This window comes from Cryptomeria japonica, chromosome 5 (assembly GCF_030272615.1).
Source record: "Cryptomeria japonica chromosome 5, Sugi_1.0, whole genome shotgun sequence".
In the NCBI taxonomy this organism is placed as follows: Eukaryota; Viridiplantae; Streptophyta; class Pinopsida; order Cupressales; family Cupressaceae; genus Cryptomeria; species Cryptomeria japonica.
Genome location: NC_081409.1, coordinates 544,080,947 through 544,096,025, shown reverse-complemented (window position 1 = coordinate 544,096,025; position 15,079 = coordinate 544,080,947).

The following is a 15,079-nucleotide window of genomic DNA, read 5'->3' as shown; positions in this document are numbered from 1 at the left end:
GTATCAACCCAGTCTATCGAAGTTGGTAATGGCCGAAAAACCCAATTGTCTTGTGCGATCAACTTGTAAAGTTTGTTTGTGGATATAGGCTTAAGTTTCATTTTATCGCCAATTTTAATACATAAATGAGTTTAAATGGTTTTTAGTTATAATTTAACATTTCAATGTTAAAACATGCATTATGTGTATTCATCGTGTTGGCAAATGTATAATTAGGCTAATGGAGCCTTTTGGGAATTTAGAAATGTTATTTAATTATATATTTTTTAATTATTTTAAGTGAGGTGAATAGTAAATTGAGTCATTTTTAGACTTAGCTTATTTTTCAATTTTTACTCTCCCAAAACCCTCATATCTTTCCATTTTGGTTTTGTCATTATGGGAGATCTATTGGGAAGATTTTTATGGATAGGAGCTCAATTGATTTGTTTTGATGGATTCTCCTTGTTGTTCAAAGGATTCATGCTATTATTTTTTTTTGTAAAAAGATCTTCATCTTTGAAGTTTTTGCTCAAGTTCGAGGTAAGGAAATAGACTTCTCCATATTTACGTATTCTTTTTTATACAAAATGGATTCATTTGACTTGTATGATGTGCTGAATCATTTTTTTAGTTTAAACCAATTCTTTTTAGTGATTTAAACAATTGTTTTGATGAATTTTTTAAAAGTGTGCCCTAGGAAATGTTATATTGTCAAAATTTAGATTGAATGTATGAAATATGGATTTGAAAGTATGTCTCTTATTGGATGCATAGGAACCAAAAGCGTATCCTTGGATTTTGGACTTTTGCATTTTGATTTTTGAGCGTTCTTGAAGGTCTATTAATGGTGAATGTGCATTACTCCTTGGTTATTGGTACTTCTATGATATGATGAAAGGTGAAATTTGATATTGTTAATGTGATATTCTTATGTGGCATATTGGAAATTTTATATGAAATTTTGAATTCAAATTGAATTGGATTTGTTTACATGATGTTATATGATAGTTTGATCTTTTGGGCAAAAAATGCGAATAGTGATGATATATTGGGGAATTGCGCATTGAGTATTGGATTGGAATATCATACTATATTTCATTGTTGTTGACTTTGATTTACTGTTCTCATTCTTGCAAAATGAGATTAGCCTTAGGATTAGGTACTAGAATGGGTCATGAGAGTGGCTCTCAATGGGAGCTAGGTCCCAAACTGGCTACTAGGGTAACTCTTTGGAGAGTGAGCGTAATTCAAGTTAAAAATTAATTAAAACATTGGGGTAAAAAAAAAATATATATAATTGGATTCCCATTGAATTCCTTGAGCATATGTATAGGCTAAGGATTCACTAGGAAGGCCTAGTTGTCCATGGGGTATTGATTTGGCATGACCGAGTCTCCTCATCTGTATGAGAGGACTACTTAGTTTCATGTGGTTCGATCCCTTCGAGCGCACATGGTGACACTCCCTATTCTTGTCATTCTAGTGTCTAAGTCCTAGTAGTTGATTAGCACCTATGGTTTATTGACCCGAGCCTCATTTCAATGTTGGCTTCTTAATATTGTACTTCATGGCAATTTTGGTGTTTCTCAATGATATGGTGCCTTCTTGTTTAGTGTTTCTCCTCGATGTTGACCTCTTTCATTTGATGGTGAGTTATTTTTGTTGGGCACCTTTATACCTTGATGTTTCTCTATGATCATGTATGACATGTGTGATTCATGTATGATGAGTGTTATTCATGTACTACATGTATGCTCCATGTTTGGAATATATGTAAGCCTTTTCCCATATGTCTTCATTTTTAGAGTATTTGGGTTGTGTGATTATATCCATGAGCACGATTGAGTAGACCTAAGGGTTCCACATAGTTGAGTGGCCTTGCAAACCATTATTGGGGACCAGAGTATTTGGCTTTGAGGATTGACTTCAAGTGGATTCCATCTCTCTCCCTTTCTCATGATTTTGTATCCATCCTTGCAAGAAAATGTAACATATGTATATTGATATCATGACATTGTATAATTGAACACTCCTTATGGAGATAGCTGTAATCATAGATATTGGAAACGATTAGAATAAATTACGTATGTCAGTGTTGGTATCAAACATGATTAGTTATGCTATCTTACTTATGCTCAATGTTTTATCTTGGCTAAGGAACACTTTAATTGGTGGTTAAAATGAATCTAGAGGTGTCATGTGTAGTCTAGAATGGTGATTTATTTTCCTCTCAAAGTTGTCATGAAGTCTTGCCTAGTTTTGTGAAGTTTAGAATGGATTAGAGTCAATCTGGGTCAATTTAATACATTCTAGAAAGTCTTATAAAGCCTTGTAGGGATGTGTAAGTGTAGTGGAGACATGTTTGAGTGTGCTAGGATCTTGTTAGAGGAGATTAGGTTGTATTGGAGGCGATTAGGGTCTTCCCCATCATCTTCTTTGTGCATAGGTGTCAGGTAGTGACTAAAGATGTTGTTTGACACTTCATCTTCACACCCTTTGCCATTTTTGTGTTGCTTAGGTGTCGTAAAGGTATTTTGATCACACCAATGTGCCTATGATGTCTAGGGAACCGTACTATGTATCCAATTTTTTCACCACCTTTCACACCAGTCAAGAGGACTAAAATGCAATAAACTAGTAACAAAGGACTGCAATGTAGAAATTGGACTATGCCGCATATTTTGGTATGTGGAATGTCCAAAGGAATAAGGCATGTTGTGGTAGTGTCCCCCTCATGTGTTAGTGTCCCAACAAGGCATCCTAGTCACTTGTGGGTGCCCCTATCCAGTTAGGTTGTCAAATAAGGTTTTGGAGTCCCATAGGGTTAATTTGACCTCACTGAAGATGTGAGTTATAGCTTGGTGTGTCTAGGGAACCTCTGAGGTGTCCTTGTGTTTCAAGTGAGTTGAGCTGTGTCTATTAATTGGTAGTTATATCGGTTATCTAGTCTCTACTAGGTACAAACAATTGGTGCAATAAATCAATACACTCAGCTCAATTAGGCAACTAATCCCACACAAAGTAACCTAGTGTCTTAAGTAGAGGCTCATTTAATTATCGACCAGGGATGTATATGTTTGGATGATGTTGGCACTATATGTGCAACAAAGGACTCTTGAGCTGTCTATCGATTGCATAAAGGAAAATACTAACTAATGAAAGCATAAAGAGATTTATAATTGAAATTATATCTATACAATAGTTGCTGTAGGTAACTTGATAAACGACTTAGCAGTGGTTATGGGTAACAATGTAATGAATCGTCTGGAACCTGGATTCTTAATCATTAACTATATTAATAGAACATATGAACTAAATAAGCCTTATTAATGATTCAATATTATAACTAATGCTTGCATTAATGAAATTAATGAAGAAGAGAAAGATAGAGTAACACTACCTCAAGTGGCCCTTTCTTTTAAGGTGGGTATAACCTCGAGAAATAATCATACTTTTTGAATCAGAATGCAATACTTTATTCATACCAATTAATGCATAATAATAGCAACAATAATGTTCTTAACAACACAAATTTTTAGGTACATATATCATTTGTATTACATATGTGTTTGATCACCGATGATAAAACTAAATAAGAGAGGGGAGGTTAACTGAAGCATAATTTATTTTTTGTAATAATATATGGGAGTAAAAAAATTAATTATCCAAAACTAACTAAGACACGATTCAATCCCTCCTAATGATAAGGACAACTTATTCCAATGAAAACTGAAATAACAACTATTTCTACCATGAGTCGCCTATTCTAAATCGCCCCCCTTATTCAAATGACAATGGAAAATTAACAACTTGCAAGAAATGATTTATGCATATTTATGAAGCATAACTTCATTATTCTAAAGACTCCTACTATCCTTCCTTGCATTTATTTGACAAGGCAAAGTCAACATAATCTTCATTTCAACCACATTATGATTTGTGATGCCTTTGACATCGCCCATGCAGGCAACCCTACAAGATCTCCTTTGGTTGTGAATTGACTGAGATCCATTGAGATGCATTTTAGCTTCTCAAAATAACCATTTATCCACATTACTCATCATTTATGACATATTGACAGTATATCAACCATAGAAATTATCATAGCTTATTCATATATTCACATGTCATATATATCATTATTTGGATAAAAGTATGGTTCGAGATGTAGTTAAAGGATATAAAAAATCTGATAAAACTAGAAGTAAATAAGTGAAATAGTGACAACTATAGGATTCATCATCGATGGTGTTCATGTGTGAGTTGATACTTTTTAAAGCTTATTCGTAACACCTAGGACCTAGGAGAAGGTCTCATTTACAAAGTAGAGTCTTGTATGTTTGTGGAAGGCCTTGCATGTGTTGAATCATCTTATAGACCTTTCTTCATGTGTTTGGAGACCTTTCCCTATGATCAATAGATGTTTCATAGTTTAAGTCTTCCACTTGTGCATTTTTGCATGTCAACAAGTTGTCATATGTTCGAGATTTGGGGTATTGTTCTTCTATGTGACACGTGTTAAACTTAAATGTTTCAAACAAAATTATTCCATGCATTCTTATTTATTTTAGCTCAAATCCTCAGGGGTTCCTTTGCAGGGCATTACATCTAGTATCAGAGTGTAGGTTGTAGCATTGGGATCTCTGGCTATGTCATTGCCCTTGAAGTTGTTGACACATAGTTGCACAATGTTCATGTTGTAAGTTGATTATTTAGCTTGTTGCTTGGGTGCCTTACGTGGCATTTTGTGAGTTCAATATGAACTAACCCAAGTAGCTTGTGGTGGAGGGAAGGTACTTTGTATATCCTTTTGTACTTAACAAATAAGGATGGATATCCCCTATGAGAGCCTCTTGAGATGGCTAATGACTAATTATTGGTGCATTTATCCTTGTGTGCGAGCTCTCGTTGCGTCTTTGTGTGGTTGGAAGTGTTTGGTTGCTTTTGGTGATAATTGTTTTGTTTCCTTGTTTGACCTAGCATAATATGTTTGATGAGTGTATGTTGTTAAGGGTCATTAGGCCCTCACATGTGTTGACGAGTGTCCTCTAGCGTGACAGTCACCTTAATGTTCAATTCTTGCTTAGCATAGATGCCTAGTGGCCCTTGAGTGGTATATTTGCTTTTGTGTTCCCTTTTGGGATGATGTGGTTGATTATTCTATCTAATTTGACTTGAGTGCCTATTGATTGGCTCCTAATAGAGAATTGTGTATTGTATTGTAAGTGTTATATTTAAATGTGAAAGAGATTTAATTGACTCATGTTTGTGGTACTTGCATCAAGTGCACAATGCATCAATTTTGGTGATAATGCATTGTTGTATATGTGAAATGAAATGTTAATAAGTGAAAATGTGTGAATCATCATAATAAATCAATTGGGTTAGTGACTTATGTCTCCGATTTGCATTTTTCTTTGTTGCACTTCTTTGAGTGTCTGAGGGATTCAAAAAATTACAACATTGTAAAGAAGTTAGTTGTGGTTAGACATTTGGATCATGTATATCTTCTAATTGTGGTCCATGGTCTTGTGTAGCTCCTACCTTGCATAGTGTACAATATAATGTTCTAAGGAGTATTTTTCATCATAGTGGCGTTGTGTTGATGTGGCAAAGTTCATTTGTTGAGTTGTCCTTGTTGATGTGAATATCATTATATCACAGTCCTTGTAATAGTGATTCGTGATGTGAGTATAAGCATGTTCCTTGTGTGGGAAGTCTCTATGTGGCTGAATGTTAGTCACCCCTTTTATTTGTTAATGTGAAAAATGCCCTTATATTAGAACCATAAGATGTCTGGTATTGGCTTTGTGTTGCAAGCATGTGCTAAAGGTGTCTGTGTGTATCATATCATTGTGATCATAATTTTGCTTGTAAATGTAGTACTCTAAGTGAACCTGATCCATGCAGTAAGAATATTCCCTGTGGATGTGATAGAAAATCCCTGCATATGTCTCCTTGCATAATGAAGTGGTTGCATTGCATTGAAAAACATGAATGTTTACAAATTGAAATGAATGCATAACTGCATGTATTGTTGCATAGTATTGGAGTTGTAGATGACTCATTTGTTTGGCGTGCTTGGGTATGTTCTCTAACACATTTGGGATGCTACTTTTTTGGGTGTCACATAACGGTTACTCCCTCAAATATGGCTAATGCTAGTCACTTTGTTATGTGATATGTTTCATGTTTGATGGTTTATTTTGTTTATTTATGAATTGTTACATGCATTTTTTGGGCTAGCATTAAATTTTTAAACCTTATATGTGGTCTAGTCACCAAAATCTTCAATCCAGATCTATTTTGTGACCCTTGTCACACTTTATTTATTGTTGAAATTGTCAACATTTTATGACTTAATGTTAGAATTGATGATTCTCCCAATTGGGTTTTTCTTTTTAAATTTCATGGTGGCTATTTAGATTGTTTATATTACTGCTTATATTTTGTGTTAAGTTTTGTTCTCTATCATGTTCATTGCGAATCCCTAATAGTATGTGCAAGGAGTACATCACAGGGAATGTACTATATTTGAATGTTGATTAGTTAGAATAATGATTAGATCAAAAGATGGCTTTTGTGATTGTTGCCCTAGTTTTAAAACACTCAAATTTTGAGCTTTTGTATTGAATCCAATGTGTGACTTTATCATTTTGATTTACGAGACCAATTTTCGCAACTTGCCACCTCACCATTCACGCGATTTTAATTTTAATATTTTTTAAAAACAGCTCATTATTTAATACCTCATCATGAATAAATTCTCTTGTCTTATGATTGTCTGAATCCCTTTGATGCCTGGTAAAAATTTCAAGCCCAAACTCCCTTTCAGTAAAAAATTATGACAAGTTTCAGAAAGAGGGTAAAAAGAAGTGAGTAAAATTAAAATTAAAATTAATAAGTTCATTTCTTAAAAAACTTTAAAATTAAAAAAACAAAACATTGTGCAATCCAAAATCACAATTCACAACTAGTTGTGACCTTGAAAAATCAAATGTTAAGAGGTTGTGAATTGCAAATTATGAATGTAGAAGCGATTATGTATTGTGAAATTGAAATCCACAACTCTTAACTAGTTGTGAGTTTTGAAAAGTGAATGCCAGAAGTTGTGGATTCTAAAAATCCGATGCCAGTAAATTGTGAAAGTTAAAAATTGAATATGAGATAAGCTGAGTTAAAAATTTCAAAGATAAATGAGTAGTACTCCTTGTCTGTGCCAATTGGGGCAAATGTAAACATGATTTAAAGCATGAAGGATACAACATTTTTAATTATCTCAATGTGGAGGAATGTTCGATGCATGGAAACTGTTTGTAGAAATGCCGTGAAGGGATATTTCCTCACAGTGACTATTGATTACAGGATATTCATAAAATTGATTGATTGTAAAGTTGAACCCCATGACCTTCACCAACAACCTCCTCGCTTTGCATACTAACATTCAACAATTCATTCATTCTGGTACTCGTAAAATTACAAGTAACAATAAGTGGAATCTTTTTCATGACCATTCTAAAAACATCTAAGTTCTTATTATGTTGCTCCTTAATATGTGACATTGGAAGCTTATCTTTTGGGGGCTCATTGTCATTCATGGTGGTTCAATTTTTGGTGCAATAAGATCTAGTGAACAATGCAATAGCCTATTTATTCTTGTCTCTACGCTTGGGGGTCAAGAATAGTTTTTCAATCATTCCTTCTTTCTAAGAATTCACTTTTCCTTTGTTGAGTTGCATCTTTTATAATAGTATGTCCTTTCTTGCATAGAATTATCCTTCATGTGAGTACATGCGCGCTCCTTGGTTAGGACTTATTCGTTTCTTGAAATTATATGTCTTTTATGATCATCTCTCCTTAGTGATAGAATGTGTGCAATATTTCACTAGGAATACACTTTTTCCTTGCAATAGGGAAGGTGTGCATTCTTGCTCTCCTTCACCTTTCAAAGATGTCATCTTTATTTAGGATCTCCTTTCTTTTTAGAGGTATATATCTTCCTCCTCTAACCATGCATCCCTAAAAAAGACCCCTTTACACTTGTTGTTAGATATCTCTTTTACAGTTATATCTTCCTTGCTTAAAAGAGTTCACAAAGAGTTGAGGCCTCTTTAGCTTGGAGTGTATGTACATGGTTTCTTAAAGGATATCTCCTCGGTGATGAAGGTGTTTATCCTTGTTCTTTTCTACCTTAAGACATCAACATAATACTATGTTGACATCCTAATGGGGGGGATATGTTTGGCCTCCCCAATCCTTGTTCAATCTTGCAAACCCTTGTCCTAGTGTCACTGTAGCACCCATTTTATAGTAGTATTTCCTTAGAAACAATGCTTTGTTTGGTTATCCTTGTCCAATTTTATGGACCCTCATCCTGGTGTCACTACAACACCCATTTTGCAGTATATTTACTTACAAACAACATGTTTTGTTTGGCAATCTTTCTTTTTTAAGATGGTCAACGAGAATGTGACGAGCATAACACAACGTGCTAGACTTTTTGAATCTCCTTCCTTTTTCACATGGATCACACAACATAACACAACTTGTTGTCCTATGGAAATTGTCCTTCCATGGATCACCTAGCATAACACACTTGCTAGCCAATGGAATCCATATTTCCTTTCTTTCTCTCTTCTCCATGAACTTGTAGCGTAAAATACCTTTCTAGTTGTCGAATCATGGTTTCTTGTCTTCTCAATATGTGTACATCCTTGTTCTTTCTATAAGACCACTTGTGCTCTTGTAATAACATGCTGAGAATGATATTAGAAGTTGAGACATTTTAAAATTGAGGTCTCTTCAACTAGTTGACTTGGAACCTTTTGTTAAATAGTACTAAAGTTGTCTGCTTTGTGTATATATGAAGATTACTTGCACAAATTGATAGGATTATATGCTTGGGGGCTTGATCACCTCTCAAACTTAGTATTCTCATATCCCTAGATTGTCTTTCTCTCAGATGCCCTTTCTCTTCATTTCTACTTTACTGTGAGTATGGGTATAAGATCATACTCCGCTAAAGTGGGGGTTAAATGTAGTATTGTAAATTGTACTCCTTTAATTATGGAGTCCAATTTCACATTGTTGTAGCACCTATTTTAGTATTTCCCATTCCTCTATGCATTATAGGACCTTTTATTACTTTGAATTAATATTTAATTCAATATTGACTCCTATTTCACTTTATTACATCAACACTTTATTATTTGGGCCCTTATTTTAAGTATGCTCTTTATCTTATTCCATTTTCTTCTTATATGGCTCCTATATCATTTTAAAGTTTGATGCACTCTTCCTCCCACTTAAACACATTAACTTTTCATATAAATTATAGTTTTAAAATCAGGATTGTATTATCTCGGAACCATAAAAATTTGGGCCTATTTTGTTAGGACGGGGATGCTTAGCATCCATGTCCGACAATTTTTGGCTCAAATTTTGAGAGGTCAAAGAGCCGATCTTTCCACTTCTATAACTATCCCTAATGCAAAAAAATGATTATTTTTAGTCTGCGAAAATGTGTTTTTACTTTGAGATTCCTATATAAGATATTACTCCTAATTCATTTCATCATCTTCATTTCTCTCATCACCTCTCATCATGATGCTATAATTCCAAAGTGAAATGATTATGATTCAAGGAGCAACTATCTACAACAAGTAATCTTTAATTATGATTTCATGATGGATTTCATGATGATTTATTGTGTTATTCTATCAACACATGAAGGACTTATCCTAAGAGCATCACATCATCAATTTAAGGTATAATCATTTCAATCAAGAATTTCTATTCAAGAATTTCAATATAAGATCTAACCTTTGCCCTAATAAGCCACACTTTCCATTTCATTTCAATTCATCATAGGGTTAATTCCAAACCTAAGGTTTGACCTAGGCAGACTCCATCAACCCAACAATATTTTTTCCTCTTATGTTTGTAGGTGACAATATCTGGAGACAATAAATATAGATCTGAAAAGAGAAAATTGAGACACACATGACCTAATTTTGAAGAAGCAAAAACACTTGGACAGGGTTGCTAGCATCCTTGTCCAACACATATTTGACCAAATTTTAGGGGATACTTAGAGCGACATTCTAATTCTAAAACTATTTTTTTGGGTCCGCATTTGACAATTTTGGGATAGGAGCCCCTAGAATCTCTATCCCAGATTTTCGAGTCTAAATTTCAGCCATAGGTTCCTCTTTGCTTCCCATTTCCAAATATGTACTTCATGTCTTCATATCTATTTTAAAACAATCTGTGCATGTTGATCATTGTCGAATTTTCATTATCAGCCCTAGTTCTTGCATTCGATTCATATCATTTCAATAATCACATTCAACTCAATCAAGGAGTACTGAATTCACCTTGTGCTCAACCCTTTCTTAATAATTTTGAGGTTGAGCCTATTGAGTCCATTCTCCTTTTAAATGTGATTGTTATGAAATAGGTTTGATTCCTAGTTTGCATGCATAAACTAGTGAACCCTATTTCCCAATATCATATGTTAAGGAAATTCTTACTATTCTAGAACGATGTTGAGGAAATGAGACTTTTTTTGGAAGTGAAGCATGCTTAGCATGCTTAGGATGAGTATGGTGACACTTCTTAGCCTTGTGGGATAATCCAATTCCCTTACTTTTTAGTTATAGCCATAAAGGTTTAGTGCCTCTAACAAAGAAGAGACCGTAGATAACTCAATTTTTTGTTTTGCTAACTCATGGTGAGGTAAGGTTTTAAAGCTTTTATGTTGTTCTTGGTTAAAATTGGTGGCTAGTAGACTCTTCTAGAACCATTACTGGTTCTTGAGTAGGACCTTGAGAGTGGATGATGTGTTGGACTATTAACTGTTGAAGTGACTACCTTAGTTTGTGTTTAGCTTGGTCTGAGTACACCCTTCCCTAACGGTGGTTAGCATGAGATAACACACTAGCCAAAATATCCCCAGAGCATAACTATTGTACCATATTAAGGGTGATTTCCATGCGTTAATTAGTCTAAACCTCAGTTATCATAGTTGGTAATGGTTGTTAAACCCAATCATCTTGTGTGGTCAACTCGTAAAGTTTGCTTGTGCATATAGGCTCAAGTTGCATTTTATTGTTGATTTTAATATATAAATGAGTTTAAATGGTTTTTAGTTATGATTTGATATTTAAGTGTTAAAATGTGCCTTATGAGAATTTAGAAGTGTTATTTAATTTTAATTGTTTTAAGTGGCATGAATAGTAAATTGAGTTTTAAATTGGGAAAAAGAGAGTCAGTTTTAGACTTAGCTTTTTCTCTCCCAAAACCCTCCTATCTTTCCAATTTGGTTTTGTTATTATGGGAGATCTATTGGGACAATTTTTGCGGGTAGGATATCAATGGATTTTTTTGGTGGATTCTCCTTGTTATCCAAAGGATTTATTCTATCAGTTTCTTTGTGAAAAGGTCTACACCTTTGAAGTTTTTGATCAAGTTTGAGGCAAGGAAATCATTTTCTCCATATTCTCTCATTTTTTTAATGCAAAATAGATTCATTGACTTTTGTATTTTGTTGAATTATTTCTTTAGTTTAAAACAAATTATTTTAGTGATTTAAACAATTATTTTGATGAATTTCTCAAAAACTTTCCCTAGAAAATGTTACGCTATCAAAATTTAGATTGAATGCATGAAATACGGATTTATGTTATTGGGTGCATAGGAACCAAAATGTATCCTTGGAATTTGGTCTCTTACATTTTGATTTTTGAGTGTTCTTGAAGGTCCATTAATGTTGAATGCACATTATTTCTTGGTTATTGGAACTTCTATGATATGATGAAAGGTGAAATTTGATATTGTTAATGTGATATTCTTATGTGGAATATTAGAAATCATATATGAGATTTCAAATTTGGATGGAATCAAATTCATTTACATGATGTAATGGTCTTTTGAGCATCAAATGCCAATATCGGTGATACATTGGGCAATTGTGCCTTGAGTTTTGGATTGGAAGATCATATGATATTTCATTGTTGTTGAGTTTGATTTACTTTCGTCATTCGTGTAGAACAAGATGAGACTTAGGATTAGGTACTAGAATGGGTCATGGGGGTGGTTCTCAATATGGGTTGGGGCCAAAGTGGTCACCAGGGAAATTCATTAGAGAGTGAGACTAATTCAAGTGAAAACTTAATTATAACACTAGGAAAAAATAATAAATAAGATAATTGGATTCCCCTTTCATCCTTGAGTTCTTGTATAGGCTAAGGATGTATTGAGAAGGCCTAGCCATTTGTGGGGCGTTTATCTAACATGATCGAGTCTCCTCATCTATATGAGAGAACTACTCCATTTCATGTGGTTCCATCCATTCAATCACATATGATGAGACTCCCTATACTTTGAACTCTAGTATCTAAGTCATAGTATTTGAATAAAATGCATAGTTTATTGGCCTCCTCATTTTCATATTGGCTTCTTGATATTATGATTCTTGGAAATTTCATGTTGCTCATTGGTATGGTGTCCTCTTCTTGTTTAGTGTCGCCCCTTGATATTGATCTCTTTCATTTGTTGGTTACTTATTTTTGTTGGGCACCTTTCTACGTTGATGTTTCTCTATGATCATGTATGACATGTGTGATTCATGTATGGTGAGTGTTATTCATGTATTGTGTGTACACTCTATGTTTGGAATATGTGTAAGCCCTTCCCCGTGTCTCTTCATTATTTGAGTGTTTGAGCCATGTGACTATCTCCACATGAAAAGTGGGTTGGATATAAGGGTTCCATATACTCGGGTGGCATTTGCCACTAATATGCTAATTAAAGTTCTCTATTAAAACAATTCTAAAACTCCCTTCATTGTCGGACAACTGTACTTGCAAAACATTGCACTGCTTCACAAACACTTCACACTACACATTCAACTCATACCTCAATCTCCAAAATGATTCCATCCTTTATATACCATCCAGAATCAAAATAACATCAATTAGGTTGGCCTAACTAGATGTAGTGTGTAAATCAAGAACAATTGGCCCAAAAATAACCTCCAAGGAAACGTGGAAGACAAATGAAATGTGTGAGGTATCACACCATGTTGACACACCTTCCAGACCATTCTACAATAACTCCTATTCAACCACACAGACCAAAACATCATATGTCGGCTCTAAAAGATAACATGGTTAAAGCATACCCACCCAATTGACTCCAAATACAATGTGAACCACTAGAGATACCTACAAATGTCCAAGATGGCATCGACAAATACCCAGAATACTAAATCATTGAGCCACATCACCAAATACTAGCAAGCATAGGAATGCAACACATTCATGTTCACTATTACTCTATTATAGTACCAACCGGTCCTCAGATCAGAAATGTTTTCAACTATAGATCACATGAGCACTTAAAAATTAAGATATAATTGAAATTTACATTAATTGACATCATATTACAACTAGATGAACACATGAAACTTATCTACCACAATCTGAATAAAAAACCGACTTAACAGAGTGTTCACTAGAATAGTCACACTTAGTTGAATAACAACTTTGGACCTCGGAGGTCATCACAAACACTCTAAAAATCTCATTATACACCTTACATACCTTCTACAAAATTTACAAATAGGCTCCACACATCCGCATGCTCACAATACTCACCCACTGTAATTGCATTATACTAAACCACATCTAGACCAAGGAATATTTCCAAGTTACAAATCTAGATCAACAAGTCTGACATCAAACCAACAAGTTTGACATTAATGACAACACAAACTCATATTTGCAACAAAAAGTCATTTTAAAACATTTTATTTGTTTTAGTTTCACTTGTCCTATTATTGTTGTTTTGAGGGGTAAAATTAATCATAAAATAATCAGATTATAAGAGCGAATCACAACTCTAATATAATTAGAAATACTCCTAAATGACAATGAAATAATGCTTAAATCAATTGAATAACAAAATTCTAATTAAACTCCCTCAATTGATTCAACAAAGCTTCCATTTCTCTTCTCCAAATTGTGTATGTAGGTGGCTCTCAGGTGTTGCATTGGGATTTCCTACATAAGATAGACAATTATTTTGAAGATAGTGATTATGTGATTCTAGCCAAAATTGATGTGAAGTGAGGTTGAATTTATAGATTTTCAGGTGAGATGGGGGTAGAAATAGATCTGAAGTATTGATTGATAGATAATTGATTTTGATTGATCAGTTAAGTGGATTGATTGAAAAGGTAACTCAATTGATTGGATAGTTGACTCAATTGATTAGGGAGATGACTGAATTGATTATCCAGTTGACTAAATTGATTGAGGAGAAGATTGAATTGATTGATTAGTCAGAAAAGGTGATTTGGAATGAAAAGGGGAGATTGGAGAGTTAACTGAGTTAACTGATTAGTTAACCGATTTGATCAATCAATCATGATTTTCAACATGTGCTGTAGGAGATTGAATTGGAATTCATTTTCATTTTGATTTTCAAATGACGAAATGCAAATGAGATTTATTGAAATTCATTGAAATTCAGATTTGGTGAAATGTGAATTTGGGAAATTGGAATTAGATGAAATGAGTTGAAATTTGAATCTGGGGAATTGGAGGAATAAGTTAATTAATTAAATAATTTAAATGAAATTATTTAATCATTTAGAAATGAGATTAATTAAATAATAAAAAATATTTAATTAAGGAATAAATCATAATTAATATTTAATTAATATTTGAGAAGGAGGTTAATGATGAATTGATTAAATGATAGAAATTGATTAATTAATGAGATGGATGATGATGATTAAGTCAAAAGAATAAGATTAATTAGATTAATTAAATAATTTAAGAATTATTTAACTAATAGGACGAATAATTAGTACATGATCAATAAGACATTTTTAGGTGTCCACAATTGTGCATAGTCATTATAAATTTATACCCAAAATATTATGAATTTGTAATTGATTAGGTCATTAGAGGGTGGTTGTAAGATGTTGGAAGTTCTTAAAATTATTTTAGCTATAAGAATCTTTAACCATTTATATTATTTATTTTATTATTAAATTTAGTTTCCCAATAAAAAAGATCTAGAAATCATA